This window comes from Hyperolius riggenbachi, chromosome 2, assembly GCF_040937935.1.
Source record: "Hyperolius riggenbachi isolate aHypRig1 chromosome 2, aHypRig1.pri, whole genome shotgun sequence".
NCBI lineage: Eukaryota > Metazoa > Chordata > Amphibia > Anura > Hyperoliidae > Hyperolius > Hyperolius riggenbachi.
The window spans coordinates 322,486,277-322,503,605 of NC_090647.1; the positions used below are offsets into that span (position 1 = coordinate 322,486,277).

A 17,329-nucleotide genomic window follows, 5' to 3' on the forward strand; every position below is an offset into this window, starting at 1 on the left:
GAGGACCAATACTAGTAAATCACTTTTGTTAGGCAAGTAAGAGATTGAATTATAAACCTCCTACATAATCGCTCACAGATATACTCTTCACTATCCTCATATGATCTTTAACCAGTTAAGTATCTTTGGAAAATTGGTTGTTACTGGTGGGACTGTACAATCTTTTGTTTTAGAATTTCCTATGCAGTTAACAGGGCTGTGGAGTTGGAGTCTCAGAGTCGGAGCAATTTTGAGTACCTGGAGTTGGAATTGGTATGTTAATAAATGTTGGAATCGAATGATTTTTGTACCGACTCCACAGCCCTGCCAGATGGCTCACAATTTAAATTTTGATAATTCTTGTAAAATCATTTGATTCTTAGAGCGCTTTCCTTGTGTTTGACCACCTTTAGACCTTTTTCAGGGCTTTTCAAGTCTGAAGTACTTTTGAGGACTGTTACAGCACTTTGGCAAACTGTAAAGCACTGACATATTACTATGGGACCGCAGTACAGTATTTGGAATTCGCAAAAATCACAAATGAGATGCATGTACCTTTTTGGTAACAATTTACTGTAATACAGGTAAATGGCAGCATTTGTAGCCCCACATGCTGAAAAGCAGTGGCGGACTGGCCCGGGGGGATGGGGCAATTTCCCCCCGGGCCAATTTCCCCCCACCCCCAGGCCGCCTCCTGTACCTTGCATCAGGGCTGCCCAGGGCCAATACTTATTTTATAGAAGCGGCTGGTTTCCTCCCCCGAACACACACTCGCTCCTGCTATAGATGCTGCTAGGCAACAGAGGTCCTGCCCCCTGCCTGCAGAAACAGTCAGCCAGTGAGGGGAGAGCAGCTGTAGCGCGTCATTTGAAATGGCCAGGCTGCCAGAGGATTCCAGTCTTGCCTGCCTGGCGAAAGGAATGCTGCAGTTTCTCCCTCAATCCCAGCCTCCTGCTTGAAGCTGGAAGGGACACTGATTACAGCAGACACCAGGTACAGAGCAGACACTGTCTTTTGTAAGCGGACACCTCCTCTCCATTTGTTTGTTGTGCAAAGCTCTGATGACACTAGCCCTGCATCTCACTGTCTCCTGAATACCTGTAACCCTTTCACTGCTGCCTTCTGGTGTTAACTTTTTGCAGCACTGGCACTTTGTATTTGTTATGCATATTTATGTATTCTGCATTAGCTGCACACTGATAAATTGTACTACCTTAACAGCACTAAGCACTTTACTTAAAGGACTTCTGAGGTAAAATATATAATCTATTGTTTTACTCACTTGGGGCTTCTTCCAGCCCCTAGCAGCCATCTTGGTCCCTCGCAGCAGCTCCAGTCCTTCTTGGTGTCCCCACTAGCCGCCTGCAATGATGGCGACTTGCCGGCAGGGTCAGTTTTTCTGCACCTGCCTCCACATCCATGTCATCTGGTGCATACTGCACCTGCACAGTAGATGTGCACAAGCACAATATGCGCCAGATGATGTGGACGTGCAGGCGCAGAAGAGCCGACCCTGCCAGTGGAAGGCCAGCGAGGACACTGAGGAGGACTGGAGCTGCTACGAAGGACTGAGACGGCTGCTCATGGCTGGAAGAAGCCCCAGGTGAGTAAAAAAAAAAATAGGTTTCTTTTTTTACTTTGCATCAGAAGTTCTTTAAAGGAATCCTTAAAGTGTCAGCCCCAGGACGTACTCCTTTGCTGTCCTCTCTGGCTGCTTTTTTTTTTTTTTGTCTTGTAGTATTACACAACATCTCCTTCACTCCCCCCCCCCCCCCCGGTAATCTGGCCACTTGCAGCAAGTTGTGCGCTCCTGCACATGCTCTGCCACGCGTGCACCCCAGCTGCACTCCTGTCCTCGGGAGTGCTATGCGCCTGCACAGTATTACTCCCAGATGTAAGGGGGGAGGGAAGGGGCAGTCGAGCTGCACCTGCGCAGAAGAGTGCGGCCAGCCAGATTACTGTGGGGGACAATGGAGCCAGCGAAGAGGACAATGAGGGAGCCCACGTACCTCATGGGCTGGAGGAAACCCCAGGTAAGTATAAATACATAATCTCAGGTTTCCTCTAAGTCAGTGGTCCTCAAACTAAGGCCCGCGGGCTGAATGTGGCCCCCTGAGGCTTTTTTTTACCTGCCCCCCCCCCCCACACACACACAAATTGTATTACTGATAGATGCGGTCAGCTGCATATTTAAATATTTCTGGTCCCTATATAGAATAGCAGTGCTGGCACCGCCCATCCACATGGAAGCCAGAAAGCAGTCATTCGCTGGTTTCCAATTAGTACCACAACCAATAGAGCTTCAAACTTGCACATGATAATGCGTCTCTTAAAGAGACACCGTAACAAAAATTGCATCCTGTTTTTTATCATCCTACAAGTTCCAAAAGCTATTCTAATGTGTTCTGGCTTACTGCAGCACGTTCTACTATCACCATCTCTGTAATAAATCAACTTCTCTCTCTTGTCAGACTTGTCAGGCCTGTGTCTGGAAGGCTGCCAAGTTCTTCAGTGTTGTGGTTCTGTGATGCATCTCCCCCCCTCCAGGCCCCTCTCTGCACACTGCCTGTGTATTATTTAGATTAGGGCAGCTTCTATCTTCTCTCTTATCTTTTACAAGCTGGATAAATCCTCCTCTGAGCTGGCTGGGCTTCCACATACTGAGGAATTACATACAGGCAGAGCTGTCTGCACTCTGCAGGAAGAAACAGCTTGACACTTCAGTGGAAGATAGCTGCAGGGGGAAAGAAACACACAAATGATCTCTTGAGATACAAAAGGAAGGGTGTATACAGCCTGCTTGTGTATGAATGTATTTTCTATGTGTGGACATACTGTACATCAACCTACTTCCTGTTTTAGTGGCCATTTTGTTTGTTTATAAACAAACTTTTTAAAACTGTTTTTAACCACTTTTAATGCAGCGAGGAGCGGCGAAATTGTGACAGAGGGTAATAGATGTCCCCTAACGCACTGGTATGTTTACTTTTGTGCGATTTTAACAATACAGATTCTCTTTAAGGCTCAACAAACAGTTGAAGAAACCATGGGAAAGAGACCCTGTCTAGAGACATACTGATAATATATTACGCTTACATCCAGTTATGATGCAAAATTGGTTACTGCCCTCTCCCGAGAATGAAGCGTGGCCACGGGAGAGGGCAGTAACCAATAAGAGGGCTCCTAGACCATCAGGTAGTTAGCCTCCATAGAAGCAGCAGACCGCTGCGAACACGCAAGGCGATCTCCCCCTTCTCCCCCCGGCAGCTGGGACCTCTTCATTTTGGTAAGCACGGCAGGCACGCTCACACTATATTTTTGTTGTAGATATGTGCAATGCACACACTTTCTAATATCCCTGGCATATTTGAGATGGCCCTTTGTTTCTTGCATACGCACTTTTGAAAGCATGCAGCACTTTTCTGTATATTTTTCACAGACATGTTTTTTTTGACAACAGGGCAACACTTATATTTACCTTTGTGTGACAGTCAGGGATCTGTGCAATAGTATTGATTTTGTTTTTCATTGTGACACTGATAAGGCAACAGCACTTTCCCAGTTGCTGGAGAGATTTCCGATAATCGGTTTAAGAAGGTGGTTTTAAATGGTAAAATTATTCATAGCTGGATGTAAGCGTGATATATTATCAGTATGTCTCTAGACAGGGCCTCTTTCCCATGGTTTCTTCATTCGCTGGTTTCCAATCAAATTCCACATCAGGTGACACTGCTGTCCAATCTGCAGGTTGTCACCTGGGTATGCTTCACTGTCTGGCCCACAAAGACTTCTACATCATTTTATGTATACTCCGGCCCCCCAGCAGTCTGAAGTATGTTGACCCGGCCCCCGACTCAAAAGGTTTGGGGACCCCTGCTCTAAGTAAACCTAATGTGGTCAGTGTAACTTACCTAGGGCTTTTTGTAGTCCTTCTGGTCCTGTTGGTCCCTCTCTGATATCCATTCAGCAGCTGTTCCATCTGAAAGTTGCATGTGCCTCCAGAATTCTGTGCTTGCAAAGTTTGTTTAAATTGCTATTGCGCACGTGGCAAACATTCACAACTATAGGAGCACGACCAGGGAGGCTTGTGGCCGTGCCTGGTCCCTCACCCTCTGCAGGGGTCTCAGGCTGAGCTGTCCCTGTGCTCCACGGCCCCCCCTTAAGAGTAGTACTCACATGTCCCCGATCCAGCGGCAAATCTCTCTGCTCTCCTCATGCTGGGAGTGACCATGGAGACTTTCCTGCCATTTAGTGTACAGGTACCATGGTTACTCTCAGCGCGGTCGCCTCCATGATGAGCAGTCTCTCTCCCTTACTATGGTACTACCACCTACTGCCAACTGTTATTAATCACATAATTAGGCAACACCGGCATTAGGAGGAAGCAGAGAGAGAGAGAACACTTATGGAGGGGCCCAGGAGTAGGCGAGTTGACTGCCGCTGCTCCCGCTGCAGGGAGTGGGGGGACACGAGCCATGGGGGTGGGGCACAGGGGGGGAACAAAAGTGACAAGAGATACAGGTGACAGTGGGACAAGAGGCAGAGGGGGGACAGGTGACACAGGGACATGAGGTGACACGGGGGGATGAGAGGTAGAGGGGGAACAGATGTAACACAAGGGGACAAAATATATTGGGGGACAAAAAGGCACAGGGGACATGAGGTAACAGAGGTGACACAGAAAACCGATGTAACCCAGAGGGGGTCAAAAGAGGGGAACAGGTGACACAGGGAGACAAAAAGGCACAGGAGAAACAAAAGTGGCAAAGGGAGGAACAGGGGACATGAGGTAACACAGAGGGAGTCAAGAGATACAGAGGTAACACAGGGGGGCAGAAAAGGCACGGGGGGGGGGGGGAACAGGTGACACAGAGGACAGAAGAGGCACAGAAATTACAGTGTTCTGACTTGAGAATGGATTCAGATTAAGTACGAACCTATATTCCCTATCTCCTTCATTAACCGGGGACTACCTGTATTTCGCTACCTTCTTTATTAGGTATGTCTTGCTAGTACTGAATATGATTTTTTTTTTTTGCCATCAGAACTGCCTTAAAGAGTAACTGTCAGGCTGCAGAAGCTAATTTAAACCTCTATTCTCCTGTGTTAAACAGTTTAGAAGGAAGCTCAAAAGCCATTAGTGAAGATAAACATTTCAGTTACCTTTGATGTGTGCTTATCAGCAAGTCTGTTATAGACCCATAAAGACGCAAGCCGCAGCTAAACTGCAAAGCATTCTGGGGCCCTCCCCTCGGCTGCTAATGAGACGTTACAGAAGCTTGTAATCCGTCTAGCTGTGTAGCACTGATAAATCTCGGGGCAGAGTACTCTGCAGGAGTCAGCTATTGTTCCTAGCCACATGGCTCATTAATATTCACTGCACACCGTGTTGTTCAAGAACGAGCTTATCTGTGATCAGGAATCAGGCAGGACATGACGACACATTTGACAGAAAAACATGGAGCCTGCCATGAGCTGTCAGGAGCATCTATCTCTGCATATACTATATACAAATTCTGTGAAGTACAAACGTGGACAGTGAAATGCATATGTAATGTAAGTACAGCCAATCTTTAGCTACTGATATATGTGTTTATTTTCTCTGAGACCCTATACCTAACAGCTCCTCTTTAAATCTTTATGGCATTATTCAGGGATTTTTGGTCCATACTGACATAATAGTGTCATGCAGTTAGCCCCATGAGCCATTTTTGTCATTCACCTCACTGTCGTAATACCCCCCCAGGGCCTCTGAGTTGTGTTTCCCCCCCAGGCCAAAAGGTCCCAGTCCTCCCCTGCTGAAAAGGCTATGATTGAGCTGTTCTTTGCTGAAATTTCTCAAATATCTGTGTGTCACAATAAAGATTGGGCATTTTTACAGACCAGAGAGCCAATCCTTTTTGTATCTCCTTTACAAGTGAAGCTACTGTTATGTGCCCTTGGTAAATGTGGGTAGGTTGAGCAGATTTTCTCTTGCTGTACTAATAAACCACTTGCCGACCGCCTTAAGCCGATGGGCGGCGGCAAGGGCTGGGCCCAAACGACCGCAATACGGCCATCGGCGGTGGCGGCGGGCGTGGTTATGCGGCGATCGCGCCATTCGTGACGCGATCAGCCGCCGGCGACTGGCTCCGCCCTCCCCGCACTGTTGCCCGCCGGCCGTTCGGAAGCGCTGGCGGGTTACTACCACCCCGATCGCCGCACGGAAAGTGTATAATAGGCTTTGTAATGCATACAAAGCCTATTATACAGGCTGCCTCCTGCCCTGGTGGTCCCAGTGTCCGAGGGACCACCAGGGCAGGCTGCAGCCACCCTAGTCTGCACCCAAGCACACTGATTTCTCCCCCCCTCCCGCCCACCTCCCAGACCCATCAATCACTCCCTGTCACTATCTGTCAACGCTATTTTTTTTTTTTTAACCCTAAACTGCCCCCTGCTCCCTCCTGATCACCCCCCCCCCCTGTGTACTGTATACCTCTATCCCCCCCTGTAATAACCCACTGATCACCTGTCAATCACCCATCAATCACCCCCTTTCACTGCCACCCATCAATCAGCCCCTAACCTGCCCCTTGCGAGCAATCTGATCACCCACCCACACCAATAGATCGCCCGCAGATCCGACGTCAGATCACCTCCTAAGTGCAGTGTTTACATCTGTTCTCTACCCTAAACGCCCACTAATCACCCATCAATCACCCCCTATCACCACCTGTCACTGTTACCCACCAGATTAGACCCTAATCTGCCCCTAGGGCACCCTATCACCCGCCCACACCCTCAGAACGCCCTCAGACCCCAGCCCTGATCACCTCGCCAGTGCATTGCTTGCATCTATTTCCCCCCCTCTAATCACACCTTGAGACACCCATCAATCCCCTCCTGTCACCCCCTAGCACACCTACTCATCAGATCAGGCCCTAATTTGCCCCGTGTGGGCTCCTGATCACTCGGCCAAACCCTCAGATCCCCCTCAGACCCCCTTCGATCACCTCCCCAGTGCATGGATTGCATCTATTTTCCCCTCTAACCACCCCCTGAGACACCCATCAATCACCTCCTGTCACCCCCCTAGCACTCCTATCCATCAGATCAGGCCCAAATCAACCTGTCATCTAAGAGGCCACCCTGCTTATGACCGGTTCCACAAAATTTGCCCCCTCATAGACCACCTGTCATCAAAATTTGCAGATGCTTATACCCCTGAACAGTCATTTTGAGAAATTTGGTTTCCAGACTACTCACGGTTTAGGGCCCGTAAAATGCTAGGGCAGTATAGGAACCCCACAAGTGACCCCATTTTAGAAAAGACACCCTAAGGTATTCTGTTAGGTGTATGACGAGTTCATAGAAGATTTTATTTTTTGTCAAAAGTTAGCGGAAATTGATTTTTATTGTTTTTTTTTTCACAAAGTGTCATTTTTCACTAACTTGTGACAAAAAATAAAAGCTTCTATGAACTCACCATACACCAAACAGAATACCTTGGGGTGTCTTCTTTCTAAATGGGGTCACTTGTGGCGTTCCTATACTGCCCTGGCATTTTAGGGGCCCTAAACCGCGAGGAGTAGTCTAGAAAACAAATGCCTCAAAATGACCTGTGAATAGGACGTTGGGCCCCTTAGCGCACCTAGGCTGCAAAAAAGTGTCACACGTGGTATCGCCGTTTGTACTGTTTACAAACGTGTATTTTTACACATACCCATGCTGGGTGGGAGAAATCTCTCTGTACATGGACAATTGTGTGTAAAAAAAAAATAAATAAAAAAAAAATAAAAAAATAAAATAAAATGTCATTTACAGAGATATTTCTCCCACCCAGCATCTGTATGTGTAAAAATACACCACAAAACACATTGTACTACTTCTCCTGAGTACGGCGGTACCACATGTGTGGCACTTTTTTGCACCCTAAGTGCGCTAAGGGGCCCAAAGTCCAATGAGTACCTTTTTAGGATTTTCCCAGGTCATTTTGCGACATTTGGTTTCAAGACGACTACACACGGTTTAGGGCCCCTAAAATGCCAGGGCAGTATAGGAAAAAATCTTCTATGAACTCACCATACTCCTAACGGAATACCTTTGGGTGTCTTCTTTCTAGAATGGGGTCATTTGTGGGGTTCCTATACCGCCCTGGCATTTTAGGGGCCCTAAACCATGAGTAGTCTTGAAACCAAATGTCGCAAAATGACTCGTGAAATCCTGAAGGTACTCATTGGACTTTGGGCCCCTTAGCGCAGTTAGGGTGCAAAAAAGTGCCACACATGTGGTATCGACGTACTCAGGAGAAGTAGCATAATGTGTTTTGGGGTGTATTTTTACACATACCCATGCTGAGTGGGAGAAATATCTCTGTAAATGGACAGTTGTGTGTAAAAACCCCATGTGTGGCACTTTTTTGCAGCCTAACTGCGCTAAGGGGCCCAAAGTCCAATGAGCATCTTTAGGCTTTACAGGGGTGCTTACAATTAGGCACCCCCAAAATGCCAGGACAGTGAACACCCCACAAATGACCCCATTTTGGAAAGTAGACACTTCAAGGTATTCAGAGGGGAGCATAGCGAGTCCGTGGCAGATTTCCTTTTTTTTTTTTTTGTCGCAAGTTAGAAGAAATGGAAACTTTTTTTTTTTTTTTTTTTTTTTTTTTTTTTATGGGTCAGTGTCATTTTCCGCTAACTTGTGACAAAAAATAAAATCTTCTATGAACTCACCATGCCTCTCACTGAATACTTTGGGATGTATTCTTTCCAAAATGGGGTCATTTGGGGGGTATCTATACTATCCTGGAATTTTAGCCCCTCATGAAACATGACAGGTGCTCAGAAAAGTCAGAGATGCTTCCAAATGGGAAAACTCACTTTTTGCACCATAGTTTGTAAACGCTATAACTTTTACCCAATCCAATAAATATACACTGAATGGTTTTGTTTTTTTTTAATCAAAAACATGTTTGTCCACATTTTTCGTGCTGCATGTATACAGAAATTTTACTTAATTTGAAAAATGTCAGCACAGAAAGTAAAAAAAAAATCTTTTTGATTAATATAATAAAAAGTGAAGCTCGCAGCAGCAATCAAATAGCACCAAAAGAAAGCTGTATTAGTGACAAGAAAAGGAGGTAAGATTCATTTAGGTGGTAGGTTGTATCACCGAGCAATAAACCGTGAGAGCTGCAGTCGTCTGAATGGAAAAAAAGGCTCTGGTCCTTAAGGGGCGAAAAGATTGTGGTCCTCAAGTGGTTAATCTATACCAGCCTTTCCCCTTTTTCTCATTTAAAATTAACTTTCTGCATCTCTTGCTCATCTCCAAGTTGCCATAATTTATATACCACCTGTGGCGACCCCAACTTTCATGGCTGGCTTTTTTTCAAAACATCCCTACAGTTCTTTTGCAAGAGAGCTTACAGCGGACCTGAACTCTTGCACGGGACACAAAGAAAACGTAACAGAAATGCACCCTGTATGTATTTAAAGGGTTTAGCCTGTGTAATTCCCCCTCATTTGTGTCTAATCACTATTTGTAATCTGATCTCCCCCTGTGTCACATGACTGCCTATGGCAGAAAAGCAATTAAGCTCATTTGAAAGTACAGGCTGTATACAATGTCTGCTTCTATGAATCAGGAAGTAGAAACTGTGCAGATTTATTTTAGGATTTGTATCAGCTGTAACCGGTTATTATGCTGTTGTGTATCTTTTTAGAGCAGAGAGGAGTTCTGAGTTCAGGTCTAAGCTTACCAATTAATACGAACCATTTGGCTTCCAATACACTTACTTTACTCGCTGTCTGTCAGTGGTTCACTTCCAAGACTAAGTTCTCAGTCGGGCATTGTGGTGTGATATAACGGCGGCATTTTAATGCACAGAATTGCACTGCAATTGTTAGTTTATGCTATGTTCAGAGTACATGCGGTGGCATCTAATATTCTTCTGGTATCCCAATGCAATGCGTTATTGCATGACACATGTGTTAACAGTGGCAGTGATAGGTTTTTATTGACTGTATCGGACATAGCGCTCATAAAACATGCAATGCAACTTTTACTCCCTGTTGCATTCCTGTTTTTACAGGGAATGCATTGCGGTTCCCACTGTGAACTTGGCATAAAGCTTCATACTCCCTTTTAATAACTGGTGCCTGTAGAGATTGGGACCTGATCAAGCAGGGTAATGCAGGCATAAAGGCAATATCCAGGAAAACTCACACAGATGTGCATCACTACAGCCCAGGGGTGCTCAGTCCTCAGCTTAACAAACAGTCCCCACATTCCCAAACATTTCATAAAAACCTTTGATGCTCTACTTTTTTTTCCTCTTATAAAGTGCAGGCATCTTGTGGTGCATGTACTATATTCTCAATAGCTGTTGTAATGTGACTGGCTGCCCTCAAGTCCTTTTTGTGTCACTACTGCAGGTTCTTTTGGCTGCAGAAGACCATTGATGATTGTCATTTGAACCATTGTCTGGCCCAAGACATAAGCTTTACCTAAACATGTCACACAGACATACCCACACATTCATGCACTCAACTTAATCTCATATTATCCTTCACATACATAAAAGTCAAAGAACAGGGCAACAGCAGAGATATGATACATTATTGACTGTGCTTATGTAAAGGGATATGAGGATACAAAATAGCTGCATTGTTTACAAACACAGAACTTGGTCCAGCTTCCTGCGCTGGTAGTCACTGTACGCAACAGTCTACCGTGTAGGCAGATCACTCCCCTGCATCCGGATCATCAGCAAGGTATTGCCTGAATGAGTTTCCATATGCTAACCTGGTGTCTCTAGCAGCGTTGTAATGTGCTGCTGTCTCACTAGCTGCATGCTGCTGGCATTCAGCTGCATGCAACGCTGTGTAATGGCAAATTGAACTTTATTCAGTCAGTTATCTTCTGGTGATCCTGCTGCTGGCTGGTAATTATTCGTGTGACCTAGGAATAAGGGGCCAGTTTATACATCACTGTTTTGTTTTTAACAGGGCTGTGGAGTTGATACAAAAATACTGACTTCTCAGGTTAGGATTCCTCCGACTCATCGACTCCGAATCCTCTAATTTGCATATTACAATTTTGTTGATTGAAAGTATGTAACATGAAATGCATCTCTTAACTGCCAACGCTTAGGAATTTTAGAGTACAACTGAAGTGAGAAGGATAAGGAGGCTGCCATATTTATTCCCTTTTTAAACCATACCAGTTACCTGGCTAGCCGGCTGATCTTCTGCCTCTAATACTTTTAGTCAGACTAAAACTAGTCCTTGGTAAGAGTACTTGTAGAAGACGGGAACAAAGAACATCTATCAGGCCCTAGGCAATGTGACTGGGTACATGTAAGAGTGATGTGCAGGTATTCTGCATGGGATTTTTCCTCTATTACTGATAGCTCGATTTAATCGGAGGTAGCTACAAGATGATTTAGCAGATCCCACATCTGCCACCCAGGCTAAATTTCCCACCTCCCCCTCCTGAGTACTCTCTCTCTCCAGCTGGGAAATACAGAACCACACAACACTCAAGTTGATGGAACAGCATCTGAAGTCTTTATTTACAAATGGAATTTATATACACTGATGTGGAAAACCGTATTGAACTGGAGTGAACATGTTAGTTATTTTTAACAATAGGACAGGCAGAACAGACAATAGGGTATGTGTGCTGTAAACACTGGTAGAGGTAGCATTGGTTACATGTGTTAATTTTCAATACACCAGGTTCTTAACAACAATACATGGAAAGGTCTAAATCTTCAGATCTGTTAACCATTTCAGCCTGCAGAGATTTTTCACCTTATGCATCAGAGCAATTTTCACCTCCCATTCATTCACTAATAACTTTATCACTAATCAAAATGTATTGATCTATATCTTGCTTTCTCCGCCACTAATTAGACTTTCTTTGGGTGGTACATTTTGCTAAATACCGTATATACTCACATATAAGCCCCCCCCCCCAACTTTTACCTTAAAAAAAAAAAGAAAAACAGGGAAAAATGATTTACCCCATATAAGCCGGGGGTAGGAAATGCTGGATTGGTGCAGGCCGTGTGATTCCCCCCCCCCCCCCCCCCCAGTGTGTCCCAGTATAGCTAGTATAGTGCCCAGTTTAGCTAGTATAGTGCCCAGTATAGGCAGTATAGCCAGTAAAGTGCCCAGTATAGCGATTTTTCCCCCCCCCCCCCCCCCCCCCAACGGCCGCCGCTGCTATTACCTGTTCAGCCGGCGGCCGCTTCCTCTAATCCGTGTGCCCCTCTCACTCTCCATCATGCGTATTAATGTGTATCACAGCAGCGCGCCCGGCGTTGCTGCTGCGACGAGGCAGGAGAGAGCGGTTCCCCTGGTAACGGCGATACATCGCCGTTACCAGGGGAACCGCTCTCTCTCCTGCCTCGTTACAGCAGCAGCGCCGGGCGCGCTGTTGTGATACTTATACGCATGATGGAGAGCGAGAGGGGCACCCGGATTAGAGGAAGCGGTCGCCGGCTGAACAGGTAATAGCAGCCGTGGGGATGGGGGGGGGGGGGGGGGGGTTTGCGGACCACCACCCAAGACTCGCATACAAGCCGACCCCCCCCCCCCCCCCTACCACCAACTTTTGGCCCCCTTTTTGGGGGTCAAAAAATTCGGCTTGTATGCGAGTATGTACGGTAATTTTTTGTATAGATGCATTTTAACAGGATTAATAAGAAAAAAAATTCATTATTTCTCAGTTTTCGGCAATTATAACTTTAAAATAATCCACGCTACCATAATTAACCACTTCACCACTGAGGGGTTTTACCCCTTAAGCACCAGAGCAATTTTCACCTTTCAGCGCTCCGTCCATTCATTCGTCTATAACTTTATTATTACTTATCGCAATGAAATGAACCATATCTTGTTTTTTTCGCCACCAATTAGGCTTTCTTTAGGTGGGACATTATGCCAAGAAATTTTATTCTAAATGTGTTTTAATGGGAGAATAGGAAAAAATGTGGGAAAAAAAATATTTTTCGGCCATTATAGTTTTTAACCATTTAGTGGCATCCTAACGCATTAATACGTCATGCTTTACCCTATTAACGGCATCATGACGTATTAATAAGTCGCGCGTTCCCGCCGCTGCTACCGCCGTGTGCGTGCCGCTACGGCCGCCGTTTCCGTCAGGATCCCGTGCTGAGGGATTGGGTAAGAGGACCAAACGGTCCTCTACCCAATCGCAGTGCCTGGAGTGAATGGACGTGACCGCGAACAGCGGCTACGTCCATTCACAAAAACAGGAAATGTAACAATTAAATACAGTGTAAAAAAAGTGAACACTTACTATAACGAGTGTTCACTAGCGCCATCTTGTGGCCAAAAAGTATATGACACGTACAAAATACATACATTTACAAGTACATACACATGAGTAATAAAATTAATAAAATTCCACTTCCAACACTCCCCCTCCAAAAGAAAACACTTGTAAAAAAAAAAAATCAGCTTAAAATAAATAAATAAATACTTGCCTTAGGGACTCAGCTTTTTTTAATCTATATTTTATGGGGGAAAATTAATTTTAATTTATTACATTGGGGCTTGTAATTATGGCCAGAACAAAAAAAACAGAACAGAAAAATAACACCTATATTTCAAAATAATATACTGTCGCCATACATTGTGATAGGGACATAGTTTAAATGGTTTAATAATCGGGACAACTGGGCAAATACAATGTGTTTGTTTTATCCACAGGAGAATGTTTAATTTTAAAACTATAATGGCTGAAAACTGAGAAATGATTTTTTTTCTATTTTTTTTGTTTTTTTTCTCATTAAAATGCATTTAGAATAAAAAAATTCTTAGCAAAATGTACTACCCACAGAAAGCCTAATTGGTGGTGGAAAAAACGAGGTATAGATCATTTTCTTGTGATAAGTAGTAATAAAGTTATTAGGGAATAAAAGGGAGGAGCACTGACACGTGAAAATTGCTCTGGTCCGTTAGAGTAAAAACCCTTGGGGGTGAACTGGTTAAATAATGCATGCTACTGTCATTAAAACCCATGAAGTGTATTTGCCCATTTGTCCCGGTTATAAAACAGTTTACATTATGTCCCTATCACAATGTTTGGCACCAATATTTTATTTGGAAATAAAGGTGCATGTTCAGTTTTGCGTCCATCCCTAATTACAAGCCCATAGTTTATAAAGTGACAGTGTTATACCCTCTTGAAATAAATATTTAAAAAGTTCAGTCCCTAAAGTAACTATTTATGTATTTTTTTTTTTTTTTTATTGTGCCTTTTTTTTATTACAAAAAGAGAAAAAATTGGGGAGTGTGCGAGGTAATGCGTTAATTTTTAGCGTAAAACTATTGTATTTGTGTATGAAAAATGCTTTAGGGTGTAGTTTTACTATTTGGCCACAAGATGTTTATGCGACCTGCAAGCGTACAGGAAGTGTTAGGAGGCTTTTCTCACAATGATCGCTGCTTCTCCTAGAAGCAGCTTAACATTGCTGGGGCTTAGATCAACGAACGGGAATGGTTTTTACGGTTCATTGATCTCCGGGCGGCGGCGGCATGCATGAGATCGGGAGCGCAGGCAGCGGCGGGAGGTACGGATATCTCCGTCCCTGGGGGTGAAAGGATGGAAAAAGGGACGGAGATATCCGTACCGCTGGGGGTAAAGTGATTAAAACCTATGTATTTGCCCATTTGTCTCGGTTATGACACCATTTAAATTTTGTCCCTATCACAATGTATGGCGCTAATATTTTATTTGGAAATAAAGGTGCATTTTTTCCGTTTCGCGTCCATCACTATTTACACGCTTATACTTTAAAAAAATGTTCGTAGTATACCCCCTTTGAATGCATATTTAAAACGTTCAGACCCTTAGGTAACTATTTGTTTTTGTTTTTTTGTTTTCGATTAAAAATTTTATTTGGGTAATATTTTGGTGTGGGAAATAAACAGTTAATTTTTAATGTTATTATGTGTAAATTGTAATGTGAAAAATATGTAGATGTAGTTTTACTATTTGGCCACAAGATAGCCGCCTTGAGTTTTTTTTGTTGTTGTTTTTTGTTTTTTTGTTTTCAACTCCTTGTGCTTCTCGCTAAGCGGAAGCACTAGGGGATGCGGAAATTTTTGTAAGTGCAGAAAGACTGAAGCCTCTTGTAAGAGCGCTTTGATTTTTCTGCTGGGGACACGGATTGATCAGGAACCATGTTCCCGTTCACTGATCCCTGGGCTACCGGGGGGCGTGCCCGCGATCGCGCGCGGGAGCACGGCACCGCAGCAGAGCAGCAGAGCAGCCGCCCGGACGTGAGCTTCACGTCCAGGCGGCAGAAATGGTTAAATTGGCTTTTATGGTAATACACCAAGTGGTTATGCAAATACAGGTTTGTATCCTGTCTGGCAGGGATGCCTTGAACCAATTAATTTTCTTAAGTATAAATGTAATTTACCTGTAAAGCGCAAGAATGTGTTTCTGACTAGTTGGGATCAAAATGTCATTTTAAGAGATTTTTATGTGCTGTAAATTAAAGTTTTATACATACCTGGGGCTTCCTCCAGCCCCCTTCAGGCTAATCAGTCCCTCGCTGTCCTCCTCCGCTACCTGGTTCTTGAGCCAGTTGGGCGTAGTGGGCATGCACACACTCCGCTGCCGGGAGCGTACTACACCTGCGCAGCACTATTGCGCAGGTGCAGAATGCTCCTGGCTGTGGGAGCGGCACACGGCCGGACTGCGCTGACTGGCTGAATTACCAGGACTCGTAGCAGAAGTTCCAGGTGGCGGAGGACGACAGTGAGGGACTGATAAGCCTGAAGTGGGTTGGAAGAAGCCCCAGGTATGTATAAAACTTTTCTTTTCATCCGTCTCGGGTACCGTTTAATTCGTAGTCACCAAACCAAATTTTACCAACCTATCAAATAATTTGATTTCATGAGCAAAGGGAGTGCATACATTTGCATAATTCAGCATCAACGCAGAATTATTTTCATCTCATTGACCATCTCTATTAGTGACACAGCTACACATCAGGCTTTATTTTTATAGCATAGATGTTGTTTAATATATATCAGATTCCTGTGTACACATCGTATATACTGTACAGTCACAATCAGATATGTACATCTGACTTTTAAATACAAGCACTGCTTTATTGAAGTAACTATTTTTGTATGGTTTTTCATTTTTGTGGACTAAGCACAGCTATCACTGTATATATAAATTTATGATGACTATTATCTGAGAAATAGAACATTTTATCATATTTTCTATTTTAATTACAGTTTAAATTCATTAGGAGTCTGTGCATTTTCTTCCGACTCCAGGTACCTAAAAATTGCTCCAACTCCACAGCCCTGCTTCGGACAATTTGTAGGGCAAGCACTATAGGTACCATGTTTTCTCATCATTTCATATGTCACTTCTTTCACACATTAAAGCTTTTATTATTATTTTTGATCAGATTCTACAGTATATCCGACCTAACAGAATATCTAGAACTCAATTTATTCTGCTTTGATGTTATGGATGGAATTAAAGAATAGTTTTTAGTAAGGGGGTTGCAGTTTACAAGTTTAGTTTGTAATGTTAGTATTATGAAAGCAAGAGGCTAGAGCTAACTAAATGTAGAAAGTCCCTTTTCAAAAAATGCTAATTGCTTGTGTAGCCTGTCTTTGGACTTCTTTTTGAAGATGCTGCTCCCAAGCAGGCATGTGGCCAGACAGGACACCTGATCTGTGTATTTTAGGTCTGTGTTAAAGCAGGACTAACAGTCATACAAAGAATGCAGGCTGGAATAACCAATCCTAACGCTTTTTTGTTCCTTCAAATAGTTGTTGTCCTTCAAGCAGACCTTAACTCAAACTTCCTCTCAGCTGTAAAAGATAAGCAACAGCATAATCACCTTTAAAAAAAACATTTCTTTGTTACAACTTAAAGAAATCTCACAAAAACCCTGCAGTGTTTACTTCCTGGAATTCCTGGGAACACAAAGGGTTAACCTCCAGTGTTTACATATTTAGAAGTAAAGGCACACCTCTGCACAGTTCAGACACAGCTGATGGCCCTGATTTACACTTGCTGATAAGGGGTAATTAGACGGGCTATTCTATTTAAAGGCCCATACGCAAGCCTGACTTAAGTCGGCTGAGACGGCTGATAACGACTGCCTCAACTGATAATCGGGTATGTGTATGGCAACCCCAATCCACAAGCTATCTGCCCACTGGATCTACTCACCCCCGGTTCGCATCGCTTTCCTGCCCGCCTTGTGACGTCACGCATGTGCCCCCTCCGTCATCCCTCCATCAACCCTCCCCTCCCCCCGCATAGCAATGCAGTGAGTCGTCCGCTAAACAGTGAATTTCTA

General features: G+C 44.2%; 1 protein-coding gene across 2 annotated transcripts in view; it reads left to right on the plus strand.

The window, feature by feature from the left end:
* The window catches only part of RPS6KA1 (ribosomal protein S6 kinase A1), a 208,722-nt gene that overhangs the window by 25,685 nt on the left and 165,708 nt on the right, over positions 1-17,329 (plus strand). Inside the window, exon 1 of one of the 2 annotated variants that reach the window (XM_068269247.1) lies at positions 937-972. The exons of the other annotated variant lie outside the window; for it this stretch is intronic. The gene's annotated coding sequence lies outside the window, so the exon portion shown is untranslated. Of the gene's footprint in view, positions 1-936; positions 973-17,329 lie in introns of those variants that run through there. 2 annotated transcript variants of the gene reach the window in all.